The sequence below is a fragment of the Pygocentrus nattereri genome, chromosome 9, assembly GCF_015220715.1.
Source record: "Pygocentrus nattereri isolate fPygNat1 chromosome 9, fPygNat1.pri, whole genome shotgun sequence".
NCBI classification, from domain to species: Eukaryota; Metazoa; Chordata; class Actinopteri; order Characiformes; family Serrasalmidae; genus Pygocentrus; species Pygocentrus nattereri.
The window spans coordinates 45026608-45044586 of record NC_051219.1 but is presented as its reverse complement, the minus strand read 5'-3'; the positions used below and the strand labels follow the sequence as shown (position 1 = coordinate 45044586).

General features: G+C 42.2%; 1 long non-coding RNA gene across 1 annotated transcript; it reads right to left on the bottom strand.

Annotated features, from left to right (window-relative positions):
• Nucleotides 1-235: 235 nt before the first annotated feature.
• On the bottom strand, nt 236-17949 carry LOC119263958. Its single transcript, XR_005130667.1, has 2 exons — nt 17816-17949; nt 236-494 (listed from the first exon to the last, which is right to left on the bottom strand). It is a non-coding gene; the product is annotated as an uncharacterized LOC119263958 (long non-coding RNA).
• Between the last annotated feature and the right edge of the window lie 30 nt (nt 17950-17979).

The window sequence follows — 17979 nt, the reverse complement described above, 5'->3', positions numbered from 1 at the left end:
TCTCGAACCTTTTTCCCGCTTTCCATAGATCCAGTGCTGCTTACCATTGATTTCTGTTCAATTGTGGGTTCAATTTATAAAGGTGACTGTGAATTTGAGAGGGAACTGAATCGACTGTGACCTCTGAACAGTTTATACAACGTAAGGATTTAGGGCCATTGCAGGAAACCCTGACTGACCAGTGGTGCAGTCTGTGACCTTGATGTCAAACTCAATGAAACTCAGACAGACAGAGTTCAAAGAAATCCACTTTATTCACTCAGAGTTCAGAGCATCTAAGAAATCGGGACTGGGGTTGTATCGAATATGAACCCGCTGAACAAATGATTAGAAGTGAGTCGTCACAATTTTTGGGAATGTTCTGCCGTTCCGACGCCTCTGCCTCTCGCTGCTTATCATTTTCGGGAACTACATTAACTCTTCGGCGGCTTTAGTCAGCGGCTCATACTGTTAAGGTTGATCAGAAACACCTTCCCTCGTCGAAGACGGAGATGCTGGTAGAGAAAACAACATCGTAAGACTCTCAGTTGCCATTTGATTCCGTCACTTTCCATATTTTCTGGTAGCTTAACATACACATGCTCTAAAAACACAGCAGCCCAGCCTGCCTGGTCTCCCTCGCAACCCAACCTCCAAACCCACAGATCACTACAGTGCCCTTCCCAACGTGCCCATCCCATTTTTGAGCATTTTTCAAAGTTGAACCAGGGGTGGAGTTCGCTGAAAATAGTGGGGTGGAGTTACTCCTTAAAGAATGAATATGTAACAGTTAGACTTGTTACAACTGTTACATACAGGGTCCCAAAAAAACTGAGTGACTGCATGTCGTACGCAAACGAAGTGAAACGGGCTTCATGTTGAACAAAGCAAGATTTATTCATCCAAACTCCAACAAGAAATTCAGAGGGATGTAGATTTTATAGCCGATTTCACAGCTTCACTAATGTTCAACATGCGCACCGCCCGTGACCCGACACACGTGTCCAGCCTGGAGTCCAGCTCCTGCCCAACACGCTGTAGCGTGTCTTGCGTCTCCAGTTGGTGCATTTTTATTGAATTTTCTCGAAAATGCGCCGCTCAGTCCTGTTTGACTGCGTTCGAGCACCTTCTAACACACACACAACGCCTTTTCATTTCCAGTGACCGCCGTTCCTCACCCTGAAAACACACATTAAAAACTAAACTCGGTTAGTTTTTACACATTTTCTTCAAATTTGAGACCATTTGAGGGAGAATTGGATTGGCCACATTATTAGACTACAAAATTATGTCAATTTTTTTGGGACACCCTGTATTTGCCTGAATGAACAACGTGAATTAGGTGTGTTTTCATCTGTTGGGTTGAGTGAAATAGGTGAAATAGGAAAAAAAGGTGCTATAACACCTTTAGAGGGCAGCAGTGAGCTTGAGCTGTTTGTCTCATCAGTTGGGAGCTATTAAATACTGTCAGTCAGCTAACTGGCCACTTTAGGCTTGTACTTGTTTTCCTGTACAATGAACAAAAAAAGACAATAGTTAATTGCAGTTGTTTATATGTTTATATCGTTTACGATCATGACGGGCTTGGTAGTGCTGCTCAGTAGGGATACATTGGAGATCTACTGTGCTAATCCTTGATGCTCATTAGAAACCAAACTCACAGTTATCTTCGGTTTTGCTTCTCCTTCACTGCTTCAACTACAACAGTCCTCAACAACACATGCCTCTGAAATTCCTCTGCATAGCCTATTATCTACACCTCCTTCCAACTAACTGGTGTCGGTACACGTCTGCTCTTTGTAATGTACTTTTCTTGCACATGTTTAATGAGAATCATCCCATTTCACAGCATAAACGATGGCTCTGTAGTGCAGCTTTCTGCCTTCTTGCCCTTGGCTTGCTGCTCTCACATCTTCATCCTTATTACATGGCTAAAATTTCATAAACATACGAGTGATGGCTATATTTGTGTTAATTGCCTGCTATTCGGGGAAGAAAGCATTAAACCGGATTCTGGAATGAAATCAGATTAAAGAATAACATGACGAAATATTCAAGCTTCCCTTAACAGCAGTGCAATTTGGGGCTCGGCTTCTGGTATTCAAATGAGCTGCTGTAATTTTAATCTGTTCTAATGTATTTATGCTTCTTCTTCCCCAGTATTTGCCTGGGGTTTCCACATCCACGTGTGTGTGTGTATATATATATATAAAATATTGTGGTTGTCAGAAGAAAACCTTGTATCTCCAAAATGGTAACTTTACAAGAGAAGAAAATAACATACTTTACTTTTAATGTAAGTCAATGGAACCAGACATTTTTCTGAGTCATTTAGTATCATTTCCTTTGGTTCATTCCTCAAAAATGGAGATACAAGGCTTGTCTGATCCACTCAGACCAGCGCAACACACACTAACACACCACCACCACGTCAGTGTTACTGCAGTGCTTAGAATGACCCACCACCCAAATAGTACCTGCTCTGTGAGGGTCCATGGGGGTCCTGACCACTGAAGAACAGGGTAACAGAGTATCAGAGAAACAGATGGACTACAGTCTGTAACTGTAGAACTACAGAGGTCAGTGGAGCTGATAAAGTGGACAGTGAGCGGAGAAACGAGGAGGTGGTCAGAATGTTCTGCCTGATTGGTGTAAATCCTTCATGGTGTATATACTTCATCCAGACTCGCAGGGCTGAATAGAAACCTTCACACATGCAGTTCTCCAGCTAGAGAACTGTGCTTCAAGGCTATTCTTTCATTTTGCTTCTGTTGGAACAAAACCTTGTATCTCCATCTTTTTCAGTTTTTGACATGATTTGAAATTGCATTTTGCTCTTTACACTGTGTGTAAATCTCATGATAAGTGAAAATATGTCTGGTTCCATTGACTTACATGAAAAGTAAAGTAGGTTTTTTCCCTCTCCTGGAAAGTTCCTGTTTTGGAGACACTTGTTTTTCTTTGGACACTGACGATATGCTTTTAATAAAAGGTTCTTCTCGCTCACACATCTGATTATTTTAAAGAACCATCCATTTAAAGGTCAGGGAACCAGAAGTGCTTCTTCCACAACAGCACTCCAAAAGAACCTTACTTTTCTACATCTATTTTTAAAAGACTAAAGTAAACGAATCCCTTGTCGTCACATTTTGCTCTTGGTATATTTCACTAATGTGTTGTGAGAATCATTCAGGCCCACCGTTACCCCACAGTCCTTGGTGTGACATACTTTCCCACAACTGTTCCCACAAGTTGGCAGTGATCCCTGAGCTACCATCATAAAACCGATCTTGGAGCTTGCTGTGCTTTTGGGAAAGCAAGCCCACATGAGTTTTCCCAGGCTTACAGCCCACGGGAAAAGAAATGCAGGAATGCATTTCCTTGGGAAAAGAACTTGCATTGGGCCCACAAATTGAGCCATCACCCTCAGCATTATTGCAGTTGAGAGGCGCACAGATAATCTCGGTTGCTTATGCAAGTGGCGGCACACGGCAATGAGAAATGAACTCGCCTCAGTCTGCGCTCCTTATGCGTCACTCCCAATGCAGACCAAGGCTGCCTCGGTGACACTTCCTCTACAGAAAGAGCTCTTAGATCCTGCTGTATGACCCAACACCCACGGACGTTATATCTTCAAAGGAATAAAGACGGCTTTTGAAGAAAACAGGAAAAGCAAGGAAGTGATTGGTTGTTGTGTATGGGCTAATTTGCATATTTTGCCTCACATAAATTTTTTTTATAATAATAATGATGATTATAATTACATTATAATAATTAACCTCATATAGTGCTTTCCAAGTACGCAAAGAAGCTAAGAATTCTACTATCACACAGAACACAGGAAGACAGTGAAGAAGGCTGAATGGAGGAGAGGTTAGTAAATAAGCTGAGGAGCAGCAGGGAGTACAGCTGGGTTTATAAGGGTAGGAGAACATTGGACCATTAGGAAAAACCGAGGCTGTTAAGTGAGCAGAGGAATTCTGAAGTGAATACGGTACCCAACAGGAAGCCAGTGATCATAGAGAAAAGGTGATGCTTGTGAAGAGAGGAAGAACTAATGCCTGCAAGGAGAGAATAAGGACACCAGCATGGCGGTGGTAGTATTGAGGGAGGGGGAGAACTCTGAGAACTTGAGCTGGAGTTCTGGGCAGCCTCTGCCTGTAGCTAAAAGGCCAGATCTCCCCTAAAAGCACATTGCAATTGAATTTAAATCTGACTGCATTACTGAGAATGACCCAAAACCCAAACAGTACCTGCTCTGTGAAGGTCCATGGGGGTCCTGACCACTGAAGAACAGGGTAACAGAGTATCAGAGAAACAGATGGACTACAGTCTGTAACTGTAGAACTACAGAGTGCAGCTATACAGTAAGAATGAGTGCAGAAATAAGGAGGAGAACTTAATGAAATGGATGGTCAATGCATACGTATGTTTGGATAGTTCATGGTTTGTGGGTGCAACGTATGGAGTACAGTAAGGAATCCATCCTGAGGCCTCTCTCTCTCTCTCTCTCCTCCTCTCTCTGTCTCTCTCCTCCCCTCTCTCTCCTCTCTCTCCTCCCCTCTCTCTCCTCTCTCTCCTCCTCTCTCTGTCTCTCTCCTCCCCTCTCTCTCTCTCTCTGTCTCTCTCCTCCCCTCTCTCTCTCTCTCTCCTCCTCTCTCTCTCTGTCTCCTCCCTCTCTCTCCGTCTCCTCCCTCTCTCTCCTCCTCTCTCTCTCTGTCTCCTCCCTCTCTCTCCTCCTCTCTCTCGATACTGCTGTTTTTTTATTTGCCTCCTTGTCAGTTCGAAAGCTTTACTTCTCTGTTTGTCTCTCCTGGTGGATTTACCTCTTGCTGAAGGAGCCTTATTTCCTTCGGGTGCCCTAACCATCTCCTTAGTTCATTATCCCGGCCACTGCTGGTCGGCCTGCATAAGACTAATGGCTCTGTGTGCCTTTTATTGCCCACCGCAGTGCTCTGGCAGAGGGCTCCATTACGCCCGACTAGCCCGAATTTACCTCCTCCGCTCTGCGAGGGCCCATCGCTGGCTGTAATGAGCGGAGAGCTGTGGTCGGGTATAAATCGTTTTCGGGCCAGATGACAGAGCTTGCCGGTTGCAGGGAGACAGCTAAAGGCAGACTTTACGGAGCCCTCAGCAAGGCTCCTGACCGCACGGCCGGCCATAACTTATTCCGCAGCTCTGTTACGCAGAGGGGAATAAGAGGGGAGCAGGTGGCGCCTCAGAACGCATCGAAATGTCAATCTGGCCCCAGGATCCGCGACACGACACAAGTAGGAGTGAGCAAAGCTTTGGCGATTCAGCTGAATTGAGATTTAATCAAAGCGCTCTCAACTGAAATCTCTCTTCCGTGCCGCAGTTAAACAGGCCTTCCTTGGTCTGCGCAGATTTTTCTTCATATACTTACATGGCATCAAAAAATGAGGCTCTTAAACACGCCTTTCATTCTTAAACAGAGACGTAACTGTGACCAAAATCAGAAAGTACGTCCGGTAAATAAAAAAAAACTCTTTAATGTTTATGACTCACTGCATCATAAACATTATGTCTCAAGCAAGTTGATGGTCTCAAGGCAAGCCACTCCACCCAGTAGCATATAATGTCTGGTTAAACGTTACATATTACATTATAAATATTACATTTTTAAAAAAAGTAAAAATAGTGAAGTGAAAAAGTTTTATATTTACCTTTTTTAACTTAAATGACACTTTCTATGCAACACTTTCTTTTCTATACAGTTTTCTCTGTGTATATATACTACATATAAATTATATATATATATCGTTGCTGTTGGAAGAAAACCTTGTATCTCCATTTTTGGCATTTTTCAGTTTTTGCCATAATTTGAAAGTGTCTGTTACTCTTTACATTGTTTATACATTTTATCATGAGTGGCCTAAAAGAAATGACCCAAAATGACACGGGAAAAATTCTGGTTCCATTGACTTACATTGAAAGTGAAGTATGTTTTTTCCTTCTCCTGTAAAGTTTTTTGGAGATACAGTTTTCTTCAGCAGCGATATATATACTGTATAATATACTGTATAATATACATGTTGAAGGCTGTGAAGGACTTTTTTGAAAGCGACTATTATGGATGAGATTTATTCTGAATAAGCAGAAGATAAATAGAGATCCGGACTGTCTTTTTATTCTTCATGGCAGCTAACTTGTGCATTATGTTGTTAAATCATAGACCTCTGAAGTCATCTGTCCCAGCGTCCTGCCCACAAAGCTCCAGGTCTAAGTGGGATTTCTCCGTAACAAAAACGAATGGCCTCTTCGAAAAGTGCCACAGTTGCACAAAGTGGAAAACTACAATGTTCCAAAGTCAGTATAAAGTAAATGCCTCTGAATTATGAGGTTGTTAGAGAGTGAAACACGACTGTTGCTACACGCAAGCTTACAATGCTGAAATGTGCTGAAACATAAGACGGGCAACATCACAGAACCCCCACACACACCAGCAAGCTTCGCCAAATGCAGTAGTTTAAAGGCTTTGGCAGTTTGAGCAGCTTGTGTTGGGATATGGACCATCCTACCGAACTGGTTCAAAGTCAGAGCTGAAAACACATTTTGGACTTTTAACTTGGATTTTAGACTAAAACTGGTAGTGAGTCAGTGTTTCCAGTATTTCAGTCATGAAAATTTTAGCTCATTTTGAGCAGAACTGAAAATACTAGCAGGTGCATGACTAGTAAACACAGCTGTGAACAGTAATTGTAACGTGGAGCGAGGTAGCGGACGCATGTGCGGAGGTAAGCGACTTTTATTGAGGGCAAATCCAAAATCAGGGTCATAACGGTCCAGGTTGATGTAGCCAACATGATGAGAAACACAAACAACCAAACAGTTCTAATAACAACACAGACCAATACAAAGACCAGCACTAGACTAGGGAGAAAAAAGGGCTTAAATACAAGAGTGTTAACGAGAGACAGGTGGAAACCAGGTGGCGACAATCAGGGGCGGAGTAACCAAACAAGGGGCAGGACTAGAAGACCAAAACAAATGCACATGGATGGAAATGTAAACAAAAGGCACAAGGAGTAGTGGGAGGAGCCAACAGTGACAGCAATACACACATAAAACTTGTCATATTTTCCATTAAAACACAAAGAAAGTATACTTAACTGAGGAAAATGTGTTTTAGTAGTAAAATTAATAGTGAAGGCTATGATAAATCTGAATAATTCACTTTAAAAGAAATCAAAAAGAAGTTTATAAAGTGTAAAAAAAAAGATCTCAATGATTGTCTTGGATTTAAAACGTTCATTACATAATCAGATGAGCTGTCGTCTCCGACCTTACATCTACAAGGTGGACCGACAAGGTAGGAGTGTCTAATAGAGTGGACAGTGAGTGGACACAGTGTTTAAAAACTCCAGCAGCACTGCTGTGTCTGATCCACTCGTACCGGCACGACAAAAAAATAAAAAGGTCTCAATGATCGTCTTGGATTTAAAACGTTTAACAGGACCCATATAGCTGATTAACTGATCAAGGGCCAGGACCATGCATAAGTTCTGGCCCGGTTAGTTTGTTTTCCAGTGGGGCGCAGGTTAAGGAGGACATTTGAAGTCTACCAGCAGGTCCACGGAATAAGAGAGCTCGTCCTTGTCTGGTACGCTTGCGAGTGCTTGGCTGGGTCACGTCCTCCCTGTCTGTGTTCACTTCACACCACTTGTAGCCTCCCGGATTCCCCCTATCCTGCCACCCCCTCCCCCCCTTCCTGCCACCCACTTCCCAAGCATTTGCCATTTTTCCCCTTTATTCACATGGGCATCACACTTGTCAGCACCTTGACGCTGGACCATTAATTTAACCAGTGATAAATTATTCATCTCCCTGTGTGTGGAGATGGATCATAGCCTCATTCACAAAAAAAGGGACCAACAGCTGAATATGCATCAGGGATAAATATTTCAGCAGGCCACTCTCCTTCACGCTCCGCTGTTGGACCTCTGTGCCCAGCCACGTGTGCTTCGTGTGCTTGCTGCAGTGCAATGTTCAGCGAAGGGGGTTGAGGTACAGAAAAGAAATCGCTGCAGAGAGTATGGGATCAATGTGGTAATGTGCTGAAACGATAACACCAAGCATCTCTGCTTCGGTCAATGAGAACCGTCTCAAGGAGAAACCAAACAAACTTGCAGTATTGGAACCCAACTGCAGTCCCAGCAGAGATGCTGCTGACTGCGAGGCAACCTTCAGAAACGTTACAGCGGCGTGACGCAAGGCCGAGAAAGCCGAGCTTAAACTGTAGTCTGGATGCTAATTATGAAAAGCAGCTGCTGTAAATGACCTGAGGCTGAGAGGGGGAAAGGTTATTGATGTGGAGGACTTGTAGAGGAGCTGGAGGCTCTGCTGAGCGCTTTTACAGAGGAAAATGTACAATTGGAGACACACGCTTGCACATGGGACACGAAATGTTATCAGATTTTACTTGGAACAACGTACAATACCGTTTATTTAATCCACATCCAGATGTCGCTGTTGTCGGAAAACAAAACTTCGTATCTCCAAAACGGTCACTTTACAGGAGAAGGAAAAAACCTACTTTCATTTTAATGTAAGTCAATGGAACCAGACGTCTTTCCAGGTCATTTTCAGCCATTTCTTTTGGTCCATTCATTATGAACTTTACACACAATGTTAAGAGCAATAGGCCTAAGATTATGTCAAAAACTGAAAAATGACAAAATTATACATATACACCAATCAGGCATAACATAACATAGTCCACTCACTGTCCACTCTATTAGACACTCCTACCTTGTCGGTCCACCTTGTAGATGTAAAGTCAGAGACGGCAGCTCATCTGCTGCTGCACAGTTTGTGTTGATCATCCTCTCGTCCTTCATCAGTGGTCACAGGACGCTGCGACACTGAGATGTTTAAAAACTCCAGCAGCGCTGCTGTGTCTGATCCACTCAGACCAGCACAACACACACTAACACCACCAACTACAACTACAGAGTGCAGCTATACAGTAAGTGGAGCTGATAAAATGGACAATGAGCGTAGAAACGAGGAGGTGGACATAATGTTATGCCTGATTGGTGTATTTCCATTTAGCGCATGCAGAGTTATTAGTCTCATGCAGAATGATAGGAAAACGAATTAGGCAGATGTTTACAGCACTTGCACTAAGGGCAAAATGTGCCTACAGAGGACCTGATTGGTTAATATTCGTCCAAACACTGGCTTCTTACATACTTCACTGCTTTATCTATAATCACTGTTTTGGTTTGACACCACTCATGATAAAGATCTCACAGATTAGTAGAATTGGAAAAGAGCACGGACGGTACAGGCGCACATGTACTCCATATTCCCGTCCTCCAGTGATGTTGACTAAGGTTTATTTGCCGTGTGAAGGTTTCTATTCACCCCTGCCAAGCTGGAGGAAGGCCAAGCCCTTATCTGCATTTATTTTTATCTTCCTAGCTTCTCCTCCAGATGGTTTGACAGCCCTGCCAAGACCTGATCATGCCTCCACGGAAATCTCACCCCCAGACGACGCTTAAATAAACTTAAGCTAAAGGCAACGGGAAGTAATTACACATAGATCAAGCTCGGTTTTACAGCCATTATGATAGTTGGCACACACGAGCACAAAAAGCACTGTACGCGCAGTTTTATGTCACAAATCGGATGCGTCTTGGACTGAAGAGATGTTCACTTGTGAGCGCTCCGAATTTCCTGTGTGTGACTGGCGTGGGCTTCGCTGACTGACAACCAGTAATCTTCGAAGTAAATGATTTCACTAAACAATTGGCCTGGTTGTCTGTGCTGCTGCCAAAACAGTCTCGGTGCTTGCATTAAGAGGATCACATGAAAAAGCAGCACCATTTTCGTTCCTAACGTTCCTGTCTGGTGTTTCGGATACACTGTCAAGAGAATATCCGGAATTACAATCCACTCTTGACAGGTTTATTTAACCAGGACTAGAGCTGGGCGATATGGTCAAAATAAACAAAATTCATATCGTTCAATATCGATAAATGTCAAATTGTTATTTGTTTCAGGTTTGAAGGCTGATTTTTGCTCCCGGGTGGTTGACCGCTGTTTAAAACTGTCCTTTATGGTCAGAACACGACAAACACTCACCAAACAGAGGAACATCTCACAGATCTGTCATGGGACGCTGGGAGAAAGAGTCTGGTGAGCTGTGTTTATCTGCTGGAAAAGCACGGCCGCAGTTTTTATAATATTCATAGTTTAAGAAAGAAAACAGATTATTTTAAGCTTATTTTTAGCTTGATAAACAAGTGGCCAACAACAGTGATGAACTGTTTAGTTTCTCAACAACGTCAACCTAGTACGCACAGCGGGAGTTAGCTGGCTCGGTACGTCAGGGATGGATCACACCGCCTCACTCCCATCAGTCCTAACACAGCTGTGTCAGAGCACATCACAGTATTCAGACTCCAGATAACAGACGACTGGGTTTCTCTATAGTAGCTTGAGGGGGGAACCACAATATATCAACACCAGACAAACAGAGTCCGGCTTTTAGCTACGTTTAAACTGAAAGTGGTGCTTCTGTGTCTTGTCTGATCTACAGTATCATCAGTTCTCTGTGCTGTGTGAGTGACGGAGCTACTTCAAGTTAGCCAGCTGCTAAAACAGCTGGCCTGGAAAAATAGTGCGCCCCCGCTTTCCAAAGCCTCACAGCTTCCTCAGTTTACTGTCGTTTAAATCAGGACTGTAACTCACATGAACCACGTCTTTCTCTCACTTTCATCACTTGGGAATGCACTAATACTAAAATATGCCTGGGCGCTGTAACAGTGCTGTAGCTGTGAGGAGCAGACGTGGTTTAACGCTGCTAAAGCTTCTTTAGGATGTATGGAAAGAGGGGAGTTCGCTGAAGGTCAGTACAGTTACACCACTGATCTCGTCACTCGGACTCGGTCACACAACAGATCGCCGGTCGCTCCACTCAAACAGGGAACGTCTAACTCCACGTTTCAGCCGTAGCTAAAGCCTCGTTTCACTCGTCGCCCCTCCCGCTCTAATCATGTTGAAAAACTCAGAAGTGTGCCCCCTCCTGGCGACAGCGGAGTAGTGTTGCTTCCCTTGCAGTAGAAAACGCCACCAGGGCTTTACTAGAACGTGGAGGTGTGAGAGTGGAGTGTTATATCAAACATTAATTGAGCAATTCTTATCGCTCTATCGAGGAAAACTTATATTTATAATTATCGTTATCGTTTCATCGCACAGCCCTAACCAGAACTTTTGGAGGAGAAACCCAAGTCAACTATGTCACCTAACTCTGTCAGTAGCATCGCAGAGCATCATGTGGGTGACCATGAGAGCTCCGATAAACATCAAGCTCAAGTTTATTTTACCCTATAGATGGAATAAAACTTTGAGCACCATTTATTGAACTCATTATTACTAGATAGCTCTACAGCTCTTCACAATGTTGATGTTTACAGGGTGAAAAAAGACAAGCGTAGTAATGTTTACTGAGGTAACATGCCGCCATCACGTCTGTTTATTTAAAAGAACCTTTACGGAGGTCCTGAAGGGTAAGATGAAAAAATTGTATTCCTACATTTTTTAATCTGCCTGGATAACATATGAAAAAAAATCTCGTATTGTCGTACGATTTCAGGTATCAAAAAAAAAAAGAAATAAAAACAGGGAAAAAATGTCCCCTGGCAAGTTTAGCTCCACTACTGTATTAGAAAACACTGGCCAATAGCCAGCATATTACACCAGCTTTGACAAGCAGGGGGCAGTTGCTTTTTTCCCTTTACCCTTCAGGGATCAGGAGGAAAAAAACATCCACTCAGCTCCTCTGTATTTTTTTCACTGGTCCCTGAAGGGTAAAAACAGACCCATGCTGGTCAAAGCTGGCGTAAAATTTCAAGTGTTCGCCATTCGTTTTCATACATTAACTGTCTGGTGCACCTCAGTAATGAAACAAATATGAGGGAGACGAAGAACGAAGACCAAGGAATGCACTTCTACATTTTTTCATCTTAATTTAAAAACCTGCTAATAAACAGTAAAATACGGTTTTCTCAATTATGGTAAAAATCTGTAAAATGACATTCATTTCACTTTTTACTGTAATTCAGTTACACTAAATTTTATTAGTTCAAATAGTTATTGCGACATACAGTCTTAAATAAAGGGGATTTTTACATTAGAAATATCATTTATGTTCTGCTTCTGTAGCAGCAGTGTTAAAATACAGTACATATTTGGTTTATTTACACGCATTTTTACCTGACTAATAAACCGATACTGACCATTAAACTTTACAGTACTTTGACAGTAACAATCAAAGTAAAAAATCAAAGACTTTTTAATGTAATGCAGCAATAGACAAACGCTGAGCGGCACGCTGTGGCAGTGCTGAGGGTCGCCGAGCACTGGGGTGCGTTGTTGCTTAATGTCAGTGGCAGCGTGAGCATCTTCATTAGAAACAATGGTATTGAATTTTTGCCCACTGTGCAACACTGCAATTTGCAGTCCAGTGTGCAGTGGCCTATACAGTGGACATTTAGGCCCAGATGGACCCAAATGAACACTGTAGATCTTAATTCAACTCGGTTTGTGTCAAAACACGACTGGAAAGTTCAGCGGATGGTGAGGTTCACCTTAAAGATGAATCTGAAGCTGACATTCTTTATTTATTGGCTTCTTTCTTGGGTATTGGGTCGAAAACAACTCGCTCTACTCTGTCAGAGTATAAAGTGTCTTCTCTAAGCCTCTGCAGGCGCATCTTCTGACGTCCATAAATCAAATAGGTCACATATCTGGAGCTTCAAATTTGAAGTCTCTTCACAGGAAACTGCTAAAGAACTGAAAGCTTAGCTGAGCTAATGGAAGAAAACAATGATTAAGCAGCAATTGGAGGGGTGATTATGCCTAATGAACAGTGGTGGACAGTAACTGAGTAACTGGGTAAATGTAATTGGTTTCTGTACTTTAGTATTTTTGGTGTATCTGTACTGAAGTTTCTCCGTTCTGGGCGACTTTTTCCTTTCACTCCACTACATTTCAGAGTCTAATATCCGACTTTTTCCTCCTACATTTTGAGAAATCTGTGGTTCCTTTTGGTTTCTGTGTGTATAAAAACGTAACATGTCAAAACGAAAGAAGCGCAAAGCCAGAGCACCAATCAGGGCCCAGCGGTCACTTTGTTTAGAGCTGGTTTTGACCTGTTGGTCATACCGACCCAGTGCAGCACGCGGTTCAACGTCAGCGCAGCAGCGTAAAACTTTGGGAGAGTCTGTTCAACATAAATGATGAACTAACCTAACTTTGTGTAAATAGAGCTCAATATAGAAATATGTCCACATATGCAGTCGAGACTGACGCGGCTTTTTTCTGAATTTCTACAAACACCATTTCATTTTATAGTAAATGAGTTTGGGCTGGTTTATGTTTATGAACAGACGCCTACAGATGAACATAGTAAAGGAGCTCATCTGTGATCCTGAGTTTAAAGCCAGTTTTTATTCAACTTAAACTTGGAACTAAGTTGTAAATAAATCTGAAACTGAAACTTTGCTTGTGTGTAAAAAGTGATTTCAGAGCCACTCGGTTCTCCCTGATGGAAACTGTTTACCTTCAGTGTTTTGTGCTTCTGATCATTTTAATAGACGTCAGCGTCACTAATTAATGACCTTCTATTAAAAGACTGGTTTACCAAGAGAGACGCTGGAGGACTTTCACCTGAAATGAGTTCATGAAGCCAGTCTGGTTATAAAAATGATAACAGGACCAGATCAGAGCCAGAATTACTCTTTTAGTACTTTTACTTTATACTTAAGTACATTTGAAGGGAAATACTTTAGTACTTTTACTCCAGTGGAGGTCTAAAGGGAGGAAATTCTACTTTCACTGGAGGAAGATTTTACCTCGGGGGTCTCGACTTTAACTCGAGTACCTGGATTGTGTACTTCATCCTCCACTCCTAAAGACACCCAAACCCTAGGCCTGTATGCAGGTGCATAGCTTGTGTAGCCAGATTTTACACCATTTACTCAACTCTTAACTCAGGTACATTAAGGATTCTACTGTGTAAATGACTTGAATCACAGAAGTCTCTTCAAGTATTTCTTTGTGGATGATTCACTAATAAATTCACTGTCTTTCCAGTTAGCGTATGAGGATGCCAGGCCTAATGGCTTTTCGAGCTTAACACGCACAAACAGCAGCCGTGCCTCGCAGCCTCACCATTAACACAGTTAATCCCACGTCTTCAAGGAGCCCGAGTAAAAACGTTCCTTGCAGGCGGCTTTTCACAACAAGCTCCAGCGATACAGTACATGAATAAATTACAGAGATAATTAAAGGAAATGTCAACGCAGGGCTGGATGGAGCGTTATTAATGACGGCCGGGTTGTGTTAAAGTATCCTGGGCCGGAGTGAGCATGATTAATGTGTGTTTAATGGCGTAGGGGAAGAATACGCCGGCTTTAATAAAGAGAGCTTATTTCACCGGGCCCTGCCTCTGGAATTGACCCGAGCTCAACACCCAGGAGGCCCGAAGTTCGACCTTTCTAAAGGTCTAATCTTCCATTTCAGGTGGGAGATTTATTGTGAACAACAGTTACACAAGAGTGATATGAGCAATATCTAAATAAAAGGTGGTGGTGGGCTTTCTAACATAAATCCTTGTTATTATGTAATGCACGTAAATAAGCAGATCATAGAATATATGATATTACTGCAATATAGGCCTCACTATATGGGCTAGGCACAGGAAAATAACTATTGGGCTTGCGACTGTGGGTCTCAACCCCATTTATGGAGCCAATTTTGTGGTTTTCCTGCTGTTGCACAGCTGATGTAGCCCATGAAAGGCTTAGAAATCACTGGATGAGTTGAAACAAGTGTGTTATATCAGTGAAAACCGAAAAACGAGCAGTACAGAGGGTCTGAGCAGCTTCGCCTTATAGAACGCTGTGGGGAAAATAGGTCTGCTTAGTGTTGGAACATTTCATAGAGAGATAATTAGAGTGGACACAGCTCTATTGGATTCTGGTAAAGCAGTTTAAAGGAATGTCCACATTTTATGGCTTGCCATCTACACACCCCCGTGGAGAAACAGTGCAAGTAAACCAACTGCAACATTAAATATTTACATTTACATATATTCCTGTAGTAGCTACCGAACCCTCTACTGCACACATTATGAGAGTGATTTAAAAATATATCCAATTCACTTTTTTGCATGCAAATGGTCCTTGATTAGTTTTTTCAGACCCGTTTATTAAATTCAAAAACGTAAAAAATAATAGTAATGATGTGTGCAGGGGTTCTTTTGGAGTACGTTGCCTTGAGGTAACAACAATAGGAAGGAATGGTAGAGATCCATGTTCCCTGAAGTGGTGAGACCTGCCTTGTGACTGTCACACAATGTTGCCTCTAGGCAACAAACATACTTCTTGAAAATTCATTAAAAAAGAGGCTTAAATGTGCCCATTAAGAAATAGTACGACCCTTTTACTGACTTACTTACTCTCTCTGTAGTTAACCCTATCATTGTCTTTATGTATTGTGACTGTAAAGTGAGGAAAATTGGTTTGTTGCCCTGAAGCAACATCGTGCAATAGAGGCTTAAGAACGACTGATAAAATGGACAAATGGTGGAAAAAGGATACATGATTTACACAACTCAATTACTTTTCTACTTCTTTACAGGGGCAGTGATAAAAAGCAGTGGTGGACGAAGTACACAAATCATGTACCTGAGTTAAAGTCGAGACCCCCGAGGTAAAATATTCCTCCAGTAAAGTAGAAGTTCCTCCCTTTAGACCTCCACTGGAGTAAAAGTACTAAAGTATTTCCCTTCAAATGTACTTAAGTATAAATTAAAAGTACTAAAAGAGTAATTCTGGCTCTGATGTCCTGTTATCATTTTTATAACCAGACTGGCTTCATGAACTCATTTCAGGTGAAAGTCCTCCAGCGTCTCTCTTGGTAAACCAGTCTTTTAATAGAAGGTCATTAATTAGTGACGCTGACGTCTATTAAAATGATCAGAAGCACAAAACACTGAAGGTAAACAGTTTCCATCAGGGAGAACCGAGTGGCTCTGAAATCACTTTTTACACACAAGCAAAGTTTCAGTTTCAGATTTATTTACAACTTAGTTCCAAGTTTAAGTTGAATAAAAACTGGCTTTAAACTCAGGATCACAGATGAGCTCCTTTACTATGTTGATCTGTAGGCGTCTGTTCATAAACATAAACCAGCCCAAACTCATTTACTATAAAATGAAATGGTGTTTGTAGAAATTCAGAAAAAAGCCGCGTCAGTCTCGACTGCATATGTGGACATATTTCTATATTGAGCTCTATTTACACAAAGTTAGGTTAGTTCATCATTTATGTTGAACAGACTCTCCCAAAGTTTTACGCTGCTGCGCTGACGTTGAACCGCGTGCTGCACTGGGTCGGTCTGACCAACAGGTCAAAACCAGCTCTAAACAAAGTGACCGCTGGGCCCTGATTGGTGCTCTGGCTTTGCGCTTCTTTCGTTTTGACATGTTACGTTTTTATACACACAGAAACCAAAAGGAACGACAGATTTCTCAAAATGTAGGAGGAAAAAGTCGGATATTAGACTCTGAAATGTAGTGGAGTGAAAGGAGAAAGTCGCCCAGAACGGAGAAACTTCAGTACAGATACACCAAAAATACTAAAGTACAGAAACCAATTACATTTACTCAGATACTCAGTTACTGACCATCACTGATAAAAAGCAACATCTGCACAAATATATCTGTTTAATTTACTCTCTAAAGTGACCAATGAACCTACGTTTCTGTAGTTCTTATTCAGAATGTGAAGTACCAGATGAAATTTCTTTGGGGTCTATTTTGCCTTCCCTACTGAAAACAACCATGAAATGTTCCTGTTGGTTTCTGGTGACTTTGCTGTGTTTTGGCTGTTCTTGATGGGTTTATATCACAATGTAAGATCTTAATGGTTTAACTGGTGACCTGTGACTGATTCTAGATGCATCTGATGTCTCTAATGGTCTTTTTTCAGCAAGGTTATGACGCCCTGCATGTCATTTACTTTTACCCAAATGGCAAGACGATAGCAGGCCACTGTTGGCCCACTGATGACCTGGCAAAGCTGGCAGCCCACTGGCTTTTTGGTCAGCGTTTTCCAGGTGGCTGTCGGTAGTTCAGCAGAGTGTTGGACAAAACGCCACATTTTTAATAGCTCGTTTTGCACTCGCAGGCCACTTTACTTAATTCCCCCTCATTTTGGTCTTATGTTGTCCTTGTAAATAGGTTTAGTAAGTCGTTTTAACAGTAACAGTACAGCTGTAAGCAAGCCGGCACAGTGTGAGTAAGAAAATCCCTTTATATTAGGCTTATTTGTTTTCTTTATGCCATTTGATGTCTATATTTCATAGTCACAGTGTAGATTATTGCAGTTAAAGTTGCAAAAAATAATGTTTTTTACCTCAAATTATGGCCTCAGCCTTCACACACGACTGGGGGACGAGCTCTTCTGTGCTGCTTGGAATTCAATATGATTGATTTAAAAACCAGTATTGCTGAATTGAGGCTCAAGAAGGCGCGACTGTAGAAATAACTTACTGGTTTATTTTAAAATATAAATCATTTGTAACCCTAACATGTTTCCCAAGTGTAGTAGACGTGTACAGGCGAGGGACGCAGAACTGGACGTGTATGTAGGATGATTAAAGGCAGCTTTTAAAGGCATTAAACTCTTCAGACGTCTGGTTCCCATCACCATCACTGTGAACCATCCTGCCTCTGTCCAGTTTCTTTAGAGTCAACGATTTAATCACGTAGAAAGGTTGAAAAATCAGTGGAACCCCTCTTTACCTCCTTCAGCAGGTCTCATTTTGCGCTGGTCAGCTGGTGGCGCCGTTGCTCGTCGATTCTCGTCGTCTTTTCTCTCTCTCTCTCTCTCTCTCTCTCTCTCTCTCTTTTCTCCACTCTTCTCCCCTCCTGCTCGTCTCCAGGCTGACTCGACCCCCAGAATGTAA